This window comes from Mesoplodon densirostris, chromosome 8 (assembly GCF_025265405.1).
Source record: "Mesoplodon densirostris isolate mMesDen1 chromosome 8, mMesDen1 primary haplotype, whole genome shotgun sequence".
In the NCBI taxonomy this organism is placed as follows: domain Eukaryota; kingdom Metazoa; phylum Chordata; class Mammalia; order Artiodactyla; family Ziphiidae; genus Mesoplodon; species Mesoplodon densirostris.
This window is the reverse complement of record NC_082668.1, coordinates 1,762,436-1,783,126: the sequence shown is the minus strand read 5'-3', so window position 1 is coordinate 1,783,126 and position 20,691 is coordinate 1,762,436.

The following is a 20,691-nucleotide window of genomic DNA, read 5'->3' as shown; positions in this document are numbered from 1 at the left end:
TGTTGTGATTTGTTATTTGTCAAGGTAGGAAAAATTTTAAAAACTGACATTATGCGGTGATGATTAGCAATTTAGCAGGTTGGAAGTTTGCACAGCTTTTCCCGAAGGCCATGTGCTCAAACGTACACAATATTTTAAATGTCTGCATAGAAGTGGGCTCTACCCCATTTATGAAAGAAAAACCCTTTCCCTCCCACATTGACTCTGTGTGTGTGTGTGTGTGTGTGTGTGTGTCTATTGCTGGACCCTACTCTGTACACTGGGCCTGTCTGTCCTTGGCCAGTATCACACTTTGTCAGTTACTACAGCATAAGCTTTGTTTCTTTTTCAAGATTACCTGGGACTAATCTGAGTATTTGAGTCAGCTTATGCATTTCTGCAAAAGTTATCTGCTGGGATTTCAGTTGGGCTCCATTGAATTTATAGATTGATTTGGGGAGAAATGTCCTCACCAAGGCAAGGCTTTCCATTTATTTAGGACATTAAAATTTTCTCTCAGTACCATTTTGCAGATTTCTGTGAAGAGCTTCTGTACATCTTTTGTTAGAACTTCTTCAATTTCTCTCAATAATGTTTTGTAGATTTCTGCTAAAGGTTCTGTGCCTCTTTTGTTAGATTTATTCCAGGATAAATATTGTCTTCTGTAAATTTCTTTTTCTGTCTGTGTGCTACTCACATGGAAATACAGTTGGTTTCTGCACACTGATTTTACAATGGGCAAGTTTACCAAATTCACTTATTAATTATAATAGTTTGTCATTAAATTCTTTTAGATATATATAAGTATGGGAGTGTTTAAAATTTTTATAAGGCCAAATTATTTAATATTTTTCTTAATGGTTTCTGGCTTTGGCATTAAGGTCAGAAAACCCTTCCTTAAGGGGTGGGATAGGGAGGGTGGGAGGGAGGGAGACGCAAGAGGGAAGAGATATGGGAACATATGTATAACTGATTCACTTTGTTATAAAGCAGAAACTAACACACCATTGTAAAGCAATTATACTCCAATAAAGATGTAAAAAAAAAAAAAAAAGAAAACCCTTCCTTATTCCAACATTTTAAAAAAGGCCTACTCTTTCTGATAACACTTTTTATGGCTTTAAGGTTTCATATATAGTACATGAAACTTGCCCTCTTTCTCAAATGCTTCTTGGCAATTTTAATGTGCTTTTTTTTTTTTTTTTTTTTTTTTTGCGGTATGCGGGCCTCTCACTGTTGTGGCCTCCCCCGTTGCGGAGCACAGGCTCCGGACGCGCAGGCTCCAGACGCGCAGGCTCAGCGGCCATGGCTCACGGGCCCAGCCGCTCCGCGGCATATGGGATCCTCCCAGACCGGGGCACGAACCCGTATCCCCTGCATCGGCAGGCGGACTCTCAACCACTTGCGCCACCAGGGAGGCCCTAATGTGCTTTTTTTAATCTGCCTAAATTCGAGAATTATTTTGACAGTGTGAAAAAAGTCCCTTTGGAATTTTTTATTGGGATGGCGGCTGATCTTATTTTAAAAGTGTTGCCATTTTTAGAACGTTCACATTGACTATCTGGTATGTTTGCATAATATGTTTGCGTGGCTTCAGGTGCTCAGTTCATTTATCTCACTCTACTGTGGTTTTGAGAAGAGTAAACAGTAAGATACAGGAAGCAGTGCAAGACGCTGATACACATCGATGCTGGGTGACAGGCTCCCGGGAATTCCTCATGCCGACTTCTCTGCTCTGGTGTGCCTTTGAAAATATCCTTGGAAATTAAAAAAAAAAAAAAAATCTATCTATCTACCTACTGACCCAGTCGTTTGCTTCATTGGCTCTGCAGCTCTCTTTTAAAAGCCACTCTTTATTTATTGCAACTGGGATGGCTGTCCTTGTGTATTTGATGTTGTTTGTTTCCACCATCTTTATAAACCTTGAGCAGCAAAGCAAAGGTTGAACGTAGCTCTCTGTTCATTGATTCGTATAAATGGAGAACAATTCCCGAGGGCTTTTCAATAATTCATGGTTTTATAAACATGGAAATTCATTTCAGTGTGTCCAGGAGGACGCTGCTCTCGAATGGATGGCAACGCCTGGGAACCAAGGTGCTCTGCTTCCTGGGTTGGGCCCCTCTCCTCCTCCCCTCCATGCGTCCCCAGATCGTGCCTTCTGGGGAGACCTTGGAGCTGTTTCTTGTGGGAACCTTGTTTAGACACTGAGGTGCACTGACCGAAGCCTGGATAGGGAGGCTCACCTCCCAGGGTGGCCGAGGGGGCGTCCAACAAGGTGCTGATGGCTTTGCGCCTTCAGCGGGGCCAGTCGTGAAGCTCCATGGGGTCCAGGTGCATCTGAGCATCCCTGGAACTGTGTGCATCCCACAGAGGTTAGTGTCCCCAGAGCAACAGAGCGGCAGGCCACCGGGTTCTGTAACTCTTAGTCGTGTTTGGATCTTCCCCTCGCTGTGTGGTCTCAGGCAAGGATATTAAATTTCAGAACCCCTGGGTTTTTAGATATAAAATATCTATTATAACATCTGCCTTTAGAGCATTTGTGAGATGATACATACACAATAGATTTGTAGAGAATTTGTGCAGAGAATTCAAAGGGGAATATTTCATATTCATTTGGTTTTGTTATTTAGTGTTACAGACACACCACTGGCCATGAGGGGCTCAGGAGAATGATGACCAGGTAACACACATGACCTCCTTGCCCTGAAAATAGAGGTGTGGAAGCCCTCTGGGCAATCCCAGTATCTCTTCTTCCCTATCAATTAGGCGTAAGGTTATAGGGAAAGATACCTTTCTTAATAAAAACACCACTTTTCTTAATAAAAATAGCACCCAGATGCTCTGAGGTTGGGAGAGTTTCCAGGGCTGGGAGTTTGTCTGGACCCCGTGGCCTAACTGCTCCTCCAGGTGGGAACTTCTCCTTGGATCCACTGCTGAGAGTCACCTTTTCCATCACAAGGCCATGTTTTATACCCAGGGAATCACCACCCAGGTCAAGATTTAGAACATTTGCAGTGATCCAGACAATTTTCCCAACACACTTCTAAATTTTTCTTATTGATGTATAAAACTTTCTTGTCAGTCTTTAGATATGTATGCTTTCATTAGGAATTCAGAATCAAAAGTTTAAGTTATAAAACCTTCTTAGGATACGAATTGGGTTTAAAAGATATTGACCCCTTGCCTGTTATAATCATTACATGTTTTCTCGTGGTCTGTCATTTTAACTTTTACTCTTTGGAAATTTAAAAGATGCCTGAGACCAAATCTGTCGATATTTTCTCTTAAGAATTTTGAGTTTCACATCCTGATTATGAAGACCTTCCTTACCCCAGGGTGATAAACATTGATTTCCCTATATTTTCTTCTGCTAATAGCTAAAAGTATTTAGATATTTTATTTGTCAGGAATTAATTTTTTTATTTTTGAATTTATTTTTGAATATGATGTGAATAGGAACAAGAATCTGTTTTTCAAATGGGAAACCTATTTTTCCAATTCTATTTTTTTTAAGTTTTAACTGGTTCCGTCTTTTTTTAAAAAAATTGAAGTGTAGTTGATTTACAATGTTGTGTCCAATTCTATTTTAATGAATAGTTTCCATACTGAATTGCCACCTATATTATATATATATATTAAGATAAAATAAGTGGCCACTGTGGAATACATTTTGAACTGTTGATCCATCTGTGTACTTCTGTGCCAGCCTCTAACTGTTTTGATTAGTATTGCTCTGTAATTTGGTTTGCTGGCAACAGGGAAAGTCTCTCATGATAGTCTCAATTTTCATAAATTTCTTGGCAATATTTATATATTTATTCTTCCAGTAGAATTTTATTATTGATTGATTTCTTTGGCCGCACCACCCAGCTTGTGGGATCTAGTTCCCTGACCAGGGATCAAACCTGCGCCCCCTGCAGTGGAAGCACAGAGTCCTAACCACTGGACCCCCAGGGAAGCCCCAATTCTTCCAGTAGAATTTTAGAAACAACTTTTCAAGTAAAAAAGTATTCTCGTGATGTTAATGGGAGTAGGGTTGAATGTCACATTTAGTCTGGGACACTCCACATCTGTACTTAGCACATTTTCACATCCAGAAACAAGATGTGTCTTTCTTTATTTAAACAAGCCTCTCAGTATATACTCCAAAAAAAGTTTTATAATTTTCTTTATAAGATCATGCAAGTGTCTTGTTAAACGTGTTGCCAGATATTTCACAATTTCTCCTCTGTAACATTTTACATTGGTCAGTGGGGAGCTCCAGCCTTTCGTACCTTCTGGCCCCCCTGCTCACAGGTGCAGCTGGCCTGCACAGTGTGGAAGGCACTGGCCCTGGAGGAGAGAGGCCCACACTGGGAAGAGGGGAGGGCAGTGGGGTGTGGGTGCATCTCTGTTTGCCACCCCGCAGGGCTCTCTGCACCCCCAGACACGCTGGCCCTGACTCATCACACTTGGTGATGTTCTCTGTATTAGTCTGCCAGGGCTGCTGTGTAACAAATACCATACACTGGGCAGTTTAAGCAACAGACATTTGTTGTCTCACTGTCCTGGAGGCTGGAAGTCCACGATCAAGGTGTCAGCAGGACTGGTTCCCCTGAGGCCTCTCTTCTGGGCGTGTGGACGGCTGTCTTCTCCCTGTGTGCTCATGTGGTCGTCCCTCTGTGTGTGTCTCTGTCTTGATTTCCTCTTCTTACAAGGACACCTGTTGTATGGGATTACAGCTCACCTCTCTACAGGTTTAATCCAAATGCAATCTGAGGTACTGGGTTACAACTTTCGCATGTGAATTTGGGAGAACAATACAGAATACAGCCCATAACGGGCTCAGAAGGCTTCTCAGTGACGCCTTTGAATTGTCTGTGTCTAGATAATATCATCTTAAAATATGGTCATTTTATTTCCTCTTTTCTAACATTCTGCTAAGAAAAAGTATCTTTAGAAACCTTGTAGGGCTTCCCTGGTGGCGCAGTGGTTGAGAGTCCGCGTGCCAATGCAGGGGACATGGGTTCGTGCCCTGGTCCGGGAAGATCCCACGTGCCGCGGAGCGGCTGGGCCCGTGAGTCATGGCCGCTGAGCCTGCGTGTCCGGAGCCTGTGCTCCGCAACGGGAGAGGCCACAAGACTGAGAGGCCCTCGTACCGCAAAAAAAAAAAAAGAAACCTTGTAAATAAGGTATGAGGGGGGCTGTCCTTCTTTCAGTGTCATACTGGGCATCGTCCCACAGGCCTATGGAAGGTTGTTTAACTCTTTAAGGGAATAAACTCGTTATTGGCACATTATTTAGCTAGCAGTGCCAAGACTTTGTGAAATTTCACTTGAACTTGAAGACTTTTGCACAGTAGGGATGTAAATGATTCCAGATGCTTAGAAAAAACTCCAAAACTTATGGTGAAGCAGCCCTATAGGACATGAACCAGTTTTACATCTAACCTAGCAATCTCTCTCAGCACCCTTGCTCCTTTGCTTGTAAACACTCAATTCCCACAATGCTCTTTTACCAGCTTGGCCACCTATGGGTTCTGTCATTAATGACTTGAATAAACATTTGACATGTGCTCACTGTTTATTGGCAAGAGAGACTTTCTTCTGACAGGTTATACACGCATTTAAGGCTGTATATACTGCATTTAAGGCTGACCAGAGAAGTGTTGATTTGCCTCTGAAATTATAGCTCTGTTTGTCTCTGGAATAATTCCTGTGAAGCATCACATCAATCTGTTCCGCACACTTGTGACATGTGCTCCTACATGTGTGCTCTCCTGTATGTTCAGCCAGCGAGGGCAGCACGCTCTTCCCAGTGAGCACCTGTTTCCTCTCACGTGGTAAGGTAACCGCTCAGCCAGTGAGCTTGCTGCTTGTGCCCTGAGCCGAGTGAATTCTGCAACATGGTGTGGTGGGCAGATTCATCCCATAGCTGTGGATCCTCCTTCTCTATTTTTTCTCATGGCATATGTTTTTGACCTGTGCTGTCTGGCGAGGGGTATGCAATGGATGGTGTTGACCCAGTGCAGAGAAACACAGAGCAGTGAGCTGCAGGTTAGGGTGCAAATGTCATGGCAACTCTGCAGCATTTAAGGATATGCAAGGGGACCAGAGTGGGGGGACCAGTGGGTCATAAGGAAGGGGGTGAGCAGAAGGCCTCATAATGATCATAATTATCAATGAGCAAGCGCTTCTTCCACAGCGTTCAGTCCCCAGGCTGGTCCAGACCTGAGGATGGAAGAGCTCAGATCTACCGTGATGTGACCATCTGACCTTCCCCAGGAGGTGGTCCTGCCACCTCTCCACCCCATCCTCTTGCTTTCTGCTCCTGCTTCCGCTCTCTGGAGAGAGCTGAGCACCCACAGATGCTCTCCTTGGTCACCCCTCGCCACGCTGAAGAGGTGAGACTTTTTCCAGGGCACTCCTGAAGGCGTGGTGGGACTCCTTGGGGTGAGGGTGCTGAGCCAGCAAGGAGTGGCTTGACCCTGAGGAGATGACAGAGACCCTTGCCTCATTTCCATGGAAACTTGCTCCACATTCCCTCTCCTGCTTCTGACCACACATGTAAACAAAGTGGTAAATGTAATATCATTGATTGTGACAGGTGCTCTGAAAACAGTGAACATGGTGCCAGGATGGAAAGCCACAGATGTGACGGTCAGGGAAGGCCTGACTGAGGAAGGGACTGTGACATTTAAGATATGGAGCAGGCAATTAGGCAAGAGAAAGAAATAAAAGGCAGCCAGATTGTAAAGGAAGAAGTAAAACTCTCTCTGTTTGCAGATGACAGGATCTTACATGTAGAAAACCATAAAGATTCATCAAAGCAACTGTTAGAACTAATAAATCAATTCAATAAAGTTGTAGGATACAAAATCAACATAAAAAAATCTTGTGTTTTGAAACACTAGTAATGAACCACCTGAAAAGGAAATTAAGAAAACAATCCCATATACAACAACAACAAAAAGAATAAGGGCTTCCCTGGTGGTGCAGTAGTTGAGAATCTGCCTGCCAATGAAGGGGACACGGGTTCGAGCCCTGGTCTGGGAAGATCCCACATGCCGCGGAGCAACTAGGCTCATGAGCCACAACTACTGAGCCTGCGCATCTGGAGCTTGTACTCCGCAACAGGAGAGGCCGTGACAGTGAGAGGCCCATGCACCGTGATGAAGAGTGGCCCCCGCTCGCCGCAACTAGAGAAAGACCATGCACAGAAACAAAGACCCAACACAGCCATAAATAAATAAATAAATAAATAAATAAATAAATTTAAAAAATAAAATAAAATACGTAGGAATAAAATAAATAAACAAAAATAAATAAATAAATAATAAATAAAATAAAATAAAATAAAATAAATAGACCAAGGAGGTAAAAGACTTGTACACTGAAAATTATAAAACATTGGTGAAATAAATTAAAAGAAGACACAAATAAATGGAAACATGTCCTATGTTCATGGATTGGATGACTTAATATTGTTAAAATGTCCCCGCTACCCAAAGTGATCTACAGGTTCACTGCGATCACTATCAAAATCCCAATGACAGTTTTTACAGAAATAGACAAACCCATCCTAAAATTCATATGGAACCATAAAGGACCACAAAGAGCCAAAACAATCTTGAGAAAGGTTAACAAAGCTAAAGGCATCACACTTCCTGACTTCCAAATATATTACAAACTTACAGTAATTCAAACAGTACAGTATGACATAAAAACAGACATGTAGGCCAGTGGAACAGAAGAGAGAGTCTAGAAATAAATCCATGCATATATGGTCATTTGATCTTTGACAGGATGCCAAGAATACACAATGGGGAAAGCATTATCTCTTCAACAAATGGTGCTGGGAAAAACTGGATTTCCACATGCAAAGGAATTAACTTGGACCCTTATCTTACATCATACACAAAAATCAACTCAAAATGAATTAAAGATGTAAACATAACACCTGAAACTGTAAAACAATCCTAGAAGAAGACATAGAGGGAAAGCTTCCTGACATTGGTCTTGGCAATGATTTCTTGGATTTTACACAAAAAGTACAGGCAACAAAAGCAAAAATAGACACGTGGGACTACATCAAAATAAAAGGCATCTGTGCCACAAAGGAAACAACCAACAGAGCAAAAAGACAACCTATTGAATGGGAAAAATATTTGCAAACCATATATCTGATAGGGGTTTAATATCCAAAATATATAAGGAACTCATACAACTCAATAATGAAAAAAGAAAAAAAAAGAAACCAAATAACTAGATTTAAAAATGGGCAAAGGACTTCTCCAAAGGCATACAAATGACCAACAGGTATGCAAATAGATGCTCAACATCACTAATTATCATGGAAACGCATATCAAAACCACTTTGAGATATCACCTCATACCTGTCAGGATGCCCATTACCAAAAAAAAAAAAAAAAAAAAAAGGGGGGGGAAAGAAAGAAAAAGGACAACAAGTGTTGGCAAGGATGTAAAGAAATTAGAATACTTGTGCACCGTTGGTAGGAATGTAAAATGTAAATTGGTGCAGCTTCTATGGCAAAAAAGTATGGAGGTTCCTCAAAAAATTAAAAATAGAACTACCATATGATCCAGCTATCCCACTTCTGGGTAAAATCCAGTATCCTGAAGAGACATCTGATCTCCCATGTTCATTGCAGCATTATTCACAACAGTCAAGGTGCGGAGAAACCTAAATGTCCATTGAGCAATAAATGGATGAAGAAAGTGTGGTTTATACACATAATGGAATAGTACTCAGCCATGAGAAATAAGGAAACCCAGCCATGTGTGACAACATGGATGAATCTTGAGGACATTAGGCTAAGTGAAACAAGCCAGTCACAGAAGGATAAATACTGTATGATTCCACTTATATGGGGTTTCTAAAATAGTCAGACTCCTGGAAGCTGAGGGCAGAGTGGTGGTTGCCAGGGCCTGGGAGGAGGGGGATGGGGAGATGTTGTTCAACGGTGTGAAGATTCAGTTACGCAAGAGGAATTGGGTCTAGAGTTCTGCTCCCCAGCACTGCTTATAGCCAACCATGCTGAATTGTACACTTCAGCTTTGTTAAGAGGATAGATCTCATGTGAAGTGCTCCTGTCACACATACCCCAAAGTCTCTCTAAAGGATGAGTGCGACCAGCCTCTTCCTTCCAGGATGAGGGGATGGTTTGTGGAAGTTCTCAGGCTGCCAGAGCTGGGTGTTCAGGCGTGTGAGAGGGGTCCGCAGCCTTGGGACCCTGTGGAAGATGGAGCCAGGGGTCACATGGGAGCCTCAAAGGCCATGGAGTGTGGAGTGTTGATGTTTCTCTGAGCGTAGGTGAGAATCCACTGGACGATGCTGAGCAAGAGAGAAACCTGATCCAGTTTTCCTTCTTCAGTGGCTGCGGACAGAGAAGCAATTGATGCAGACAAAGACGTGGTACGTGGTGCTGGGAGTGTGTGATAAATGGTGATTTTGACCTGGTCAAGGAGGCTGGAAATCTTTGCAGGGGAACGTGGGCGAATAGAGTGCATTAGGCGAAGGAGGAGGACCAGGCCCTGCTGGTGGGGTTGGTGCACAGGGTGTGGAAGTGTGTAGAAGGCAGGGAAGGGAAGGGCTGCAGGCATGGGCTGGGGGCTGGGGGGCACAGTGCAGGAGGAGGCAGCGGACCCCTCAGGTGCTGCTGGACAGGCCAAGGGAAGCCTTTCCCCTTACCTGAGGAGCCTTGGGAAGGGTTTGCAAGGGAAGAAGCTGACATCATCGACTTGGCTTTTTGAGATCAGCTGGGCTGCAGTGCGGAGGACACAAGGCAGAGGGTGGATCATTTAGAGGCGATTGTAGATGTCACGGTGAGAGAAGGTGGGGTTAATTGTATTAAGAGGTCAGCAGTGGAGATGAAGAGAAATAGGTAAATCTGAGAAGAACTCAGTAGCTAAAGTGAACATCGCTTGGTGTTAGAATAGATATGTGGAGAGAGAGAGAGAAAGTGTGTGTGTGTGAGGGATGACTTCTGAGACGCTGGTTTGTGAACTGGATAGACGGTGGAGCCTCAGCTCCAGGTGGAGACCGCACAGAAGGACCACATCAGTGAGGTACATGGCGGTGATGTTGGGAGTTCAGTCTGAGGTGCCTCTGCAACATTCACAGGCAGGTGCCAAGCAGGCTGTCGGGTAGTTGGGTCTGGTACTCATAGAGGAGTTTGGACTAAACATGAATCTATGAGTCACGCCTGTCCAGGTGGTGATGGAGGCCCCGGGATGGATGAGCACGCTTGGGGACAGAGCAGAGGGAGGGAGGAGATGGTGCCGGGCGGGTCCTGGCGGAGTTACTCAGGGGCCACTACGTGGTGGAGGGGAAGGGAACTTAGTTTGGGTGAGGCCCTGGAGGAGCGGGCAGGAGGGTGTGTCCAGACGGACGGCGTGGGTCCAGGGTTGAAGATGAGGACGAAGAGTGTCTTTGGACTTGGCTGACGTCTGAGCCGACCCTGAGAAGCGGAGGCCGAAGTGGGGGTTAGGGGGAGGAGAAAGCTGGGGGAACAAACAGGGCCTCCTCCTCGTAGAAGTCTGACCGTGAAAGAGAAGAGAGAGCTTGGGTGGTGCCTGGTGGGGAGCGCGGGGGCGAAAGGAGGCTTTCATTTAAAATCCAGGGGCAAGAGCCAGTAGAAAGAAGGTTTTGGATTTGAAAGGTGAGAGGAAAAATTTAGAACGATAGAATCACAGGGCCCACCAGCCCCTGAGGCGATCCATCTACTTTCGGACACTTCAGCTTCTAAATTTCCTTATACCAAGTGAATAAACCACGCGTCTGTCATTTCCACCTGCCGGGCCTGGTTCTCCACAGCGGAGTCACACCGAGGAAAAGCAACCCCTTCCTCTAGGATTTCCACGCAAGTTCTCCCAGCCATTCTCTGTTCGGTGCTGGGTTTTCTTGTTTGTTTGTTTTAGCATTTTCAATGTTCAGGCCATTTCTTTTTTCCTGATGGAGTTTTATTTAGGTTTTCCATGTTCCTCCTTCAATCAGAATTTCCAACAATGGACCCGATTCTCCCGTGGGGGTCTGCACACGCATGATATATGACTTATTGGTCCCAGTTACCCTGGTTCTGAATAGATTGTTGACCTTTGACATACTCAAGCACGAGTAATTGAAGGTCAGCTCAAATAGCAAATTTCCATAGCAATTAATTACATCTCCAAAGCCCTTTCCTGATAAAAATTCACATTGTGTTTACGTGTGCGCCCAAAGCAAAACCTGGAAGAACTGGGTGAACGGGTCAGACCCGTTTGGCTGAACAAGAGGGCACCAGGGACTTATTAAAGCTCCAACTCTGTGTTGTGGAGTCTTAGCCGCCACTGACACATCACGGGGTTGGTGAGATTGGAGATAATCTGAGCTAACATGCATTAACACGTGAAAGGAAGCACCACTCAGGCTAACTGTCCATGCCTGAGCCAGAGGCTGGGCTGGAGGCTGAAGTGGAGGCTGGTCCTCTTCTAAGAAAAGCAGAGCCCAAGGACAAAAGTGCTGAGGCTTCTGACCCTGGAAGGTGAACTCTAGGGAAGCAGGGTCCCCACTGCTCTATTCCATGGGCTGTGTGTGAGCCCTGTGTGTGGCAGGCTCTAAGCGCTCCTTGAAATTGTTGGATGAATGATGAAATAAAGTTGGGGTGGCTGATGCCTGCTCAATCCTATTTTCCCTACATAGATGGACTGTATTTCTAGAACCATCTGCTTAGGACAACTGGGACTTCCAATGACCCATAACCAGCATGCCGAGAATTTCTTGGATATCCCCAGATCTGATAACTGGGACAAGAGCAAACGAACACCACACAAGACAATCCTAAATGCCCTTGTTGCTTTCCAGTACCATATCAAGGTCACTGATTCATTTAAAGAATCCCAAAGGGTCTTTGACCTCAATTTTTATAATTTCCTCACTGAAATTCAAGAGAAACTTTCTAGCTGTTCCCTATTATTCCTTTGTTGCTCAGAAAAGTTGAAGTTTAAATGGCAATTCTCTTTAGAATTTAATATCTGTTCCCAAACATTCTCAGTTTAATTGCTAGCTGATCCTTTAGAAAATTGAGTCACTATATTACATTGTTTTCCTGCACCAATGGCCTGGGAAGAGTTGGCAGAAGTCCCACAAAAGTTAACAGCGTCTGGGTACCAAGCTGTGAGTGCTTGATTAGAAAAGCTTCTAGCTGAGGTTTTCCTTCTTTTAAATTTTTGTTCCTTTTTATGTTTATGTCCAAAAGCCCTGCATTGGATCGATATATGTTAAAACCAGGATTTGAGTACCTAAACTTCTCTTCAGCTGCCTTTCTAGTTGTTACCACTTATCTTTTCAGATACATAAAGGAGCTTGAAGGAAATTTGAGCAAAACTATCTTGGTTGAAAGGACAGTGAGGTAGTGGCTCACAGATCCAGCTTCAGTCCAGTTCTCCCCTGGGGATGCCCGGCCTTGGGGAAGTCACCTCTCTCCTTGGAATCCATGTCCTGTCTGTAAGGTAAGGAGTTGCACCTGAGGACTCCTGCAATTACAGTCCAGGTTTCCACCTGGATGAACCACTGCTTCCAGGAAAAATGCCTGCTGACGATGGGCCGCTAGTCAAAACCAGACCAGGCCTGTCACTTAGATACACAGCAGATGCTGGTCAACTGGCTAATTCTTTTCCTCCAGACAAATCTGAGGTCATCACTTTCCAATAAAAACCTCGAAGGCTCTCCAGTGTCTGTAGATGCTGTGCTCTGCAGTGTGGTACATGGAAAAGATGGTGTGATTCTCCACCTCTCCTTGCAATGAACTTGGGGCTCCTGTCATTGTGGGGGGCGGTCAGCGTCCACCCTTGACTCTGGGCTGACCCGTGGCTGACCCTGTGGCTTGCCCCAGCTGCAGAACACATGGGAAGTGAGGTGAGCTCGAGGGCCTCTCCGTAGACTTCTGCCTCTACTGTGAGAACCAGCCAGGGTGAGCCTTCTGGAGGATGAGGTGTCTGGAGAGGGGTGAGACCCCACACACACACAGCCCAGACCTGGCAGCGCTCAGCAAGAGCCTGGGGCAGACAAGAGGACTCTGCCCAGGTCAGCCGTGCTGTCTGGTCTACTGCAGACATGTGCTGCATGGCGAAGAGCTGTTGTGTGTGCCAGTAAGCTTGGGCTGTTTCTTACCAGGCAATAGCTAGCTGATACACTTCATAGGACACACCAGGCACTACAAATCTGGCTCTGCTTCCAGTTTCTTCTCAGGCCAAACCTTTCCCCACTCTACAGTCTGACACGTGATATGCCTAACAGTGCCCCTGTCCTCTGTCCTTTGTCACCACTCTGTTCTGAGCTGCCCATAGTCTCTGAAGCGCCCCTTCCTAGGTCTGCTTTGCAAATACCTTTCATCCTAAGAGTCCCCTTGGGTGTCATCTCCTCTTCGAGGGCCTCCCTTCCTCTCCAGGAAAAATTGTTTAATACCTTGAGTTGTTCTTTCCTCCACCAAACAAATGCGAAACATCTTTAGACCTTTTCCACTCTTCTTGATTTTCATGCTTATCTGTCTTTTCCAGACTGGGAGCCTCTCATACTCACATCTGGATTCCAGTGCCTGTGTGAGGCAAACAGCAGGTGCTCAGTGCTTGTGGGGCTCTCAAGGCTCCTGGTGCTGGTGGTGTCAGTGTCCAGTGCTTCTACAGCGTTGACTTTTACTGGCTCCCCTGGGGCCCCTGAGTCTGTCACTTTGAGTCACTGGTGGCTGATGTAGTGGCAACTCTGCCCTGTGAATGGACAGCCGGGCTCTCCTGATGTCTCTGTTTTCTCTGCCTTTTAACTTCACTTCTCTGGGCCTGAATGTCCTTACCCACTGTATGGAGCACCTCTGCACCCAGCTTTATGTGTTCTCCATACATCTTTTTACTTCAGCCGTTGCTGGCAGCCACCAGCGCGCAGGTGTGACCCAGCGCTACCTCACCTCTGCTGCCCCTCCTGGCTCCCTGCTGCAGGGGCTTCTCTGCTGATGGACGCCCCCCTCAGCCATCCTCTTCATGCCTAGCCTAAAGGACCTGATGCCCATGGGCCCCCCTTGTCCAGCAGGGTCCTGGGGCTGGTGGACTAACATCTCACAGTGCTGGCCAGCTCCGCTGCACCCAGGATCCGCCCCCTCCTTCCATTTCCATCACCTTAGGGCCCCTCCAGTCCCCTGGGATTGCTCCTCAAATAGACTACCTACTCCCAAGTCCATGACTCAACACTGTCTCTGGGGGTCCCCAGGGTAAGATGTCCAAGATGGCTGCAAATGGTCCAGAGTTCAGGGGGTGGGCGTAGCCGCCCTCTGCAGAAAACAACAGGGGGATGTACACCCTGGCTCAGCCACTTCTAGGTGGTCCCTTGACCTCCTGGGCTCCTGCTTCCTCCTCGATAAGGTGGGGCAGGGCCCTGGCTGATGTAAGACACTTTCCGAAGCCTCCAGGTGCCACTGCTGCGTGGCTCCGGGGACCCCAGGGAGAATCTGTCTTGCTCCCCGAAGGTCTCTCGCTCCAGTGCAGTGTCGGGCACGGAATGGCCCTACGTCGGCTGTGGAAGGAGCAGGGCTGCAGCCCCGAGCGCAGCCCTGGAGAGAAGCCCTCAGAGTCCCCCGACCCCCCCCAGGGTTGGAGTGTGGCCACATGGCGACCGCGCCGTCCCAGCTCCAAGCTCCTGAGGCCTGGTGTGAAAGATGAGGTCTCAGTGTGTGGGTGGAAGTGCTTTCTCCACTGAGACCCAACTTGTAATGACTTTCCCACATTCCCTTTTCCCAGCAAATTGAGTTTTAATACCTGTATTAGAACCTGTGGCCTGTTTGTCTTAGTGGCGGCTCCCTGTGAACAAGGGCTGGAGGTGGCAGAGGTGAAATATGTCTTCTGCTCCTCCCCGTAACCCCACCCCAGAAGCTCTAACCTTCTAGAAAATTGAAAAAGGGGAAATCACCTTTCTTAAAATCTAACTCTCTCTGTGGCTGGTGACTGACTTAATTAAAGGGGAAGCTCCTAGGATGGGATGGAGGTGGAGCCAGCACATGTGAGCCTATTATGGGGAGGAAGGAGGGAAGGAAGGAAGACAGAAAATCATCGGAAGGCGTGTCTGTTGTGCAGCGGAGTCGCTGGGCCTGCTCGGCTGACGGCAGGGGAGGGGGGCACTGGAGTCCGCACGTGTAGCATTCCAGGATCCCCGAGAGCCTTCTGACGCAGCCTCCTCAGGACGATCTTGACCAAGCCCAGAGCGGGAGGGACGGACACCCAGGAAGCTCTTGGGTCTGTACCTGAGTTCTCCCGACCCCCCATCTCTCCCTGGAGTCCTGATGGTCAGTGGCAGCGCACCCCCGTGCCTGCAGGGCTGTACGAGGAGGAGCAGGTGGGGGCTCTGCGGTCGGGGCTGCCCCAGGGCATGTCCCATCCTTGGTTGCCGCTGTCCTCCAGTCCCGGCTGCGGAGCAGTCAGCCCGGCCGGGGGTCTCAGGCCCCTTGCTGAGCCCAGACTTTCCATCTGTTCAGCCCGCATCCTGTGTGTCTCTAAGCTGCTGCCCGGTCATCAGTTTGCCCCTGGGCTGCCCGTCATCTCTCCCTTTTCTCTCCAAGCCCAGGAAAGTCTCTTTAGCCCTTTCCTCCTGGGGCGCGTGGAGCGGGGGGAGGGCTGCGGATCCCCAGAGGTTCGTAAAGAAACGTCAAAGCGCACTCTGAGCTCTGTTCCCCATCTGGCCATGCAGCCGGCAGCCAGGACTTGCTCAGCACACTGGGGGCTGGACTTGAACATGCAGCGGTTCTGTGGGGCTGCCAGGTCTGTGCTGTGCTTTGGAGCAGAACCCATCTCGGAGTTGGGGCAGTCCCGGCGGGGTGAGGTCCTGCGGACCCTCGTGCCCAGCTCCCGGTGCTGGGCTTGTCTGCCTTCCGGGACTTAGGTGTGGTGGGAATGCGGACCCCGGCCAGAGACCCTCCGGCAAACGGCGGGAGGGCTGCGGGCAGACCTCAGCCTCAGAGCTGGAGGTGGGAGGAACCCCAGGCTGTGCTGGGCAGGACAGACCCCTGGTGGACCCGGTCCTCTTGGGAGCCTTTCCCAAGCTCCTCATGGGGGCGGGGGAACAGGAGACTGCACTCTGTCCAGAGCTGCAGCCAGGCCTGTAAATGTGAGGGGCAAGGAGTGTGGCCGGTCACACCCGGGAGGGTCTGCGGGAGAAGGTGACCCCCGGCTGGGCTGCGGAGTGGACCAGGAGGTGGAGGTGTTAGGCAGTGGGAACGGCGTGGGGTGGCCCAGTGTGGGGTGGCCTAGTGTGGGGAAGGGCTTTGCTGGGGCATGACCGCCGTGGAGGACAGTGACTCCGGTAACTTCGGTCATTTCCTGTCGTCTGTGAGGAGTCTTGGGAATTCCAAGTAGGAAGGAAAGATGCTCATGTCCTGTATTCACTGTTGTCCTCTTTTTGATCATTTATTATTGGAACCATAATAGATGCACCCAACTGTTTACGTCCAGGAGAGTAAAAACTGAAGCCCTTCACCTCTTGTCATGACTTTCTATTACTGACAGCAGAATCTTTTCACAGTTGCTTCACCGCTGAATCCTTGATATGATAAAGTTACGTACCCAGAAATCTGTCTTTCCAAAAACCACATTATCCTGCTTATAAATCTAGTAAATGTTACATTAAATGCAATTGTGTTTAAAAAGTTAACTATTGTTATTAATTCAAGTTAAATTAAATTCTCGGTTTTATTTACAAACTTAGCTAGTTAAATTCCCTGTACGATTAAAATTGCATTTCTAAACTAACTAATTTGACTTTCTCTTTAAGAGCTTCAGACACCCAATAGGGCAAGTGCAGAAACCTAACAAGGAAACATTTCCTGAGTTATTGCAAATCGAACAATTAAGTAACAGTCTTACATCTCACAAAGATCCAAATCCAATTTCTCTGAGATATCAAGGGTGCACGGATGACGCTGCCCTCAGGAGCACTCACTGCTAGACGCGAAGTCAGTGGGTTTGGACTCCTTCAAGTCCTCATCGACGTCTGCATCCCCATCGCCATCTGATGCAGCCCTCTGGGGCTGAGTGATGGCCTCAGAGAGCAGCTGTGTCCTCTTACTGGGATCCGGTCCAGGGGATCACACTGGTACAACAGAAGGACACACAGAACCCTTTACACGGTTGTCCTGGAAACCAGGGACCCCACGTCCACATGTTGGAGGGTTAGCTCCAGTGAGGCCCCCAGCCGTCCTTCTAGGCGACTGATGTGTGGGTCTGGAGCTCAGGGGAGAAGGCGGGTGTTGGTACCGATTTCTGAGTCATAGGAGGAGATGCCATTTACACCCCAAGAGGGCAGAGCTTGCCCAGGGCAGAGTGGGGTCAGGTGGTGAAGGTAAAGACAAGGCCTCTGGTCACAGCAGATTTAGGATCAGGCAGGGAGAAGGAGCCAGTAAAGAAAGCCCTAGAAAGGTCAGCCTGGGTGAGGGGTGGAGGGGCAGGCCAGAGGGTCTCCTGCCCCAGGGTCTCCCGGGATGAGCTGGGGGCCGGAAGCACGTGGAGCCCGGACCCTGGGACTCAGGATGTGGGGTGACCTTCTAGAATCTGCACTTTAAACCACCTCCCTGGGGACCCCAGGACCACACGGGGAGGAGCTCCTCTCTCCTCCACTGGCTGCCTTTTCCAGAACTTTCTCTGCTGGTCCCGACAGCCGTCTATCTGCCCAACGCCCCTGCCTTCACCTTTGCCTAATTTCCTCTGTTTTTTTTTTTCCTTTTGACCCACCCACTGCTTTCTGGTAAGGTTTTGTTTCTTTTTTTAAGAAGAAAACTGACATTCATTTAGCTCTTTCATAACATTTAAGGGAACTGAGCCCAGCTGCTCGGCGTCCTATAATTAGGCCTCTGGGCAGTTTTAGAAAAGAAATAACCGCATGTTCCCAAGCCCCTTACAGAATTTCCTGGGAAAATGTGACCGTGTTTCCTTGGGAAGCCAGAGCACCCCCACGTGAGAGTCAGTGAGCGGGCGGGGCCTTCCTACGTCCCTTCTCCTTGGCCTGTTCTGTGACAGGGACATCCCGGCCTGCAAGGCCTCTCCACAGCCTGCAGGGCCGCAGGGGGTGTTCTCAGGCTCTGGTCTTGACCGTGGGCAGGGTCAGAGCTGACGTGGAGCTCCCGCTCTAGGCGAGGTGACGGGAAGCCCAGGATGAGGGTCATTTCCCTTTCTTGCCCCGTGTGGCCCTGTTTCCGCATCCCGCCCCCCCACCCAGGTTGGAGCACATTGACCATAGAGGTGGGACCCCCGTCCTGGTGGTCTGGCTGCTCTGTTGCCCTGCCCACCCTGGGAACAGCCAGCTGGCCAGCCAGCCAGGAGGAGACCCCTCGGTCTCCAGGTCAACCTGGCAGCAACCGCGTGCCGCCCAGCTTGGGGCGAAGACGGTAGTGCGAGTCTCCATCGGAGGGGCCGGGGCTGCCGAACCCCACAACCCCGGCCCTACTGCACATCCCAGAGCACCTGACCGTCCCCCGGCCATCGGGCTCCCCTGCCATCAGGACCCACCTAGCACCTCAACCATGGTAAACGAGTGTGTGTCCTGTGTCCTGCCACCTGGGCCATCCTGGAAGCCAGGGCGCTTGTGGGCCTGGGCCAGAACTTGGGCCCGGGAAGCCCTGGGCTGGTCTCCTGGCTGGGTGCGGGCCTTTCTCCTCCAGCCTGAGCATTCTCACGGAGACTCTCAGGCTCCACCTGGCTGGGCCTCCCAAAGCCCCGTCTTACAGAACCACCTCTGGCCAAACTGGTGCCACGTGGGGGCTTCTGGCTGCTGCTGGTCCTCCTCACCTCCAGGGGAAACTGGCCACGTCTTGGTGTTGCAGGGGTGACCCGAGAACCCTGGAGCCTGTGCTGGGGGCTCCATTTGCCTCTGGAAAGAGAGAATTTGACATGGTGGGGTCCTCCGGACTGTTCCGTGACAGGGATGTGTAGCTGCCTGTACTTGTGCTTCCCTGGGGAGGCACAGGCTCAGAGGGGGCCTGCAGGACGCCCACTCGGTCAGTCCAGAGCCAGTGGGGAGCGCGCTCGGCTGCAAGCTGCAGAGAACGTGGCTCCCGAGGCACGGACAGGTGGGGCTGCTTCTCACTCGCCAAGTCCTGATGGCGCGTGGCCGGCGCGGTTCAAGGTTCTCGGTGGAGAGAGGAGACAGGAGGGACGGCGTCAGCCGGGTGTGCCCCTCGTGAGGAGAGCAGCAGCTGTCCAGTCTTCCACATCCAGTTCATCGGCCAGAACTTTGCCAGGATGCCGGTCCCAGCTTTGGGGGCGGTGGTGGCTGGGAAATGAGCATCTGGCGGGCACACTGCTCCCTCAACAGAACCGGGTTCCACTGGCCGGAAGGAGGGCAGGCGTGGGTGCTGCACGGTGCCTGGCCATGGATCCACGTGTGAGCCGCTCAAGGCGCTCATGAGTGCCTTGTGTCGTGTGGTCCAGGTGGTGGCCCCATGACGATGGTGGCACAGGATGGCTGCATTTTTGGCAAAGAAGGAGACTGTGACTCAGAGAAGTTAAGCTCCTGGCCCAAGGCCACCCCGAGGAGGGCCGGGACTTGAGTCGGACTCTTGTGTCCTTCCAAGCACCCCGAGTTCTCAGCTCCAGTGCACATGTTCCAGACATACACGTGCTCACATACGTACAAAAACATGCGCGCACACACACATGCACAGGTATGCACACACATCGGTACACACAGGCACGCACGCACACATGCATGTATATGTATGCAAACACAAATACATGCAGATGCATGCACTCTCCTACATACAGGCGTGTGTGCATACATGTACATGCACACACACATATGCACACACACATACCCTTGCACACCCATACAAAAACACATATGTACATACACACGCATGCATGCACGAATACACATCCATGCGTATGCACCCCTCGTGAGAGCCAAGCTCCTTCTGGCCCCCCACCTTTTGACAGGTGGTTCCCTCTGCTCTGGAGCCCTGACTTCCCTGCCCCCACCACACCTGGACAACTAGGGAGGTCCCCCTATTCTGGTTATTTCTGCATGTTTTATTCATAGCACTTGTCAGAGAGTGATTCTCTGATTTTTTTTTTTTTTTTTTTTTTTTTTTTGCGGTATGCAGGCCTCTCACTGTTGTGGTCTTTCCCGTTGCGGAGCACAGGCTCCGGATGCGCAGGCTCAGTGGCCATGGCTCACGGGCCCAGGTGGTCCGCAGCATGTGGGATCTTCCTGGACCGGGGCACGAACCTGTGTCCCCTGCATTGGCAGGTGGACTCTCAACCACTGAGCCACCAGGGAAGCCCAATTCTCTGATTATTGATGGACGTATCTATTTATTCCTGCCCATGCCACCCCAAAACAAGGACCGCACAGTGACACGGGAAGAGACATCAGCCACAGGGAAGTTGCCGAGGCCAAGCTGGACGGTCTGGATAGACTGTGGGCCCTGCAGCCGGACTTTTGGCATTTCCACCACTTGCTCACTGCAATGAACTGAATGCATCCACCCAGATTCATATGTTGTGTCCTACCCCCGAAGTGGTGGTATCAGGAGGTGGGGCTGTGCTTCGTGACTAGTGTCCTGTGATGAGAGACCCCACAGAGCTCCTCGCCCCACACCCTGTGAGGACACAGCAAGAGGACAGCAGCCTATGACCCACGAAGGGGGTCTCCACCAGATAACGAATCTGCTGGCCCCTTGACCTCGGACGTCCAGCCTCTAGAACT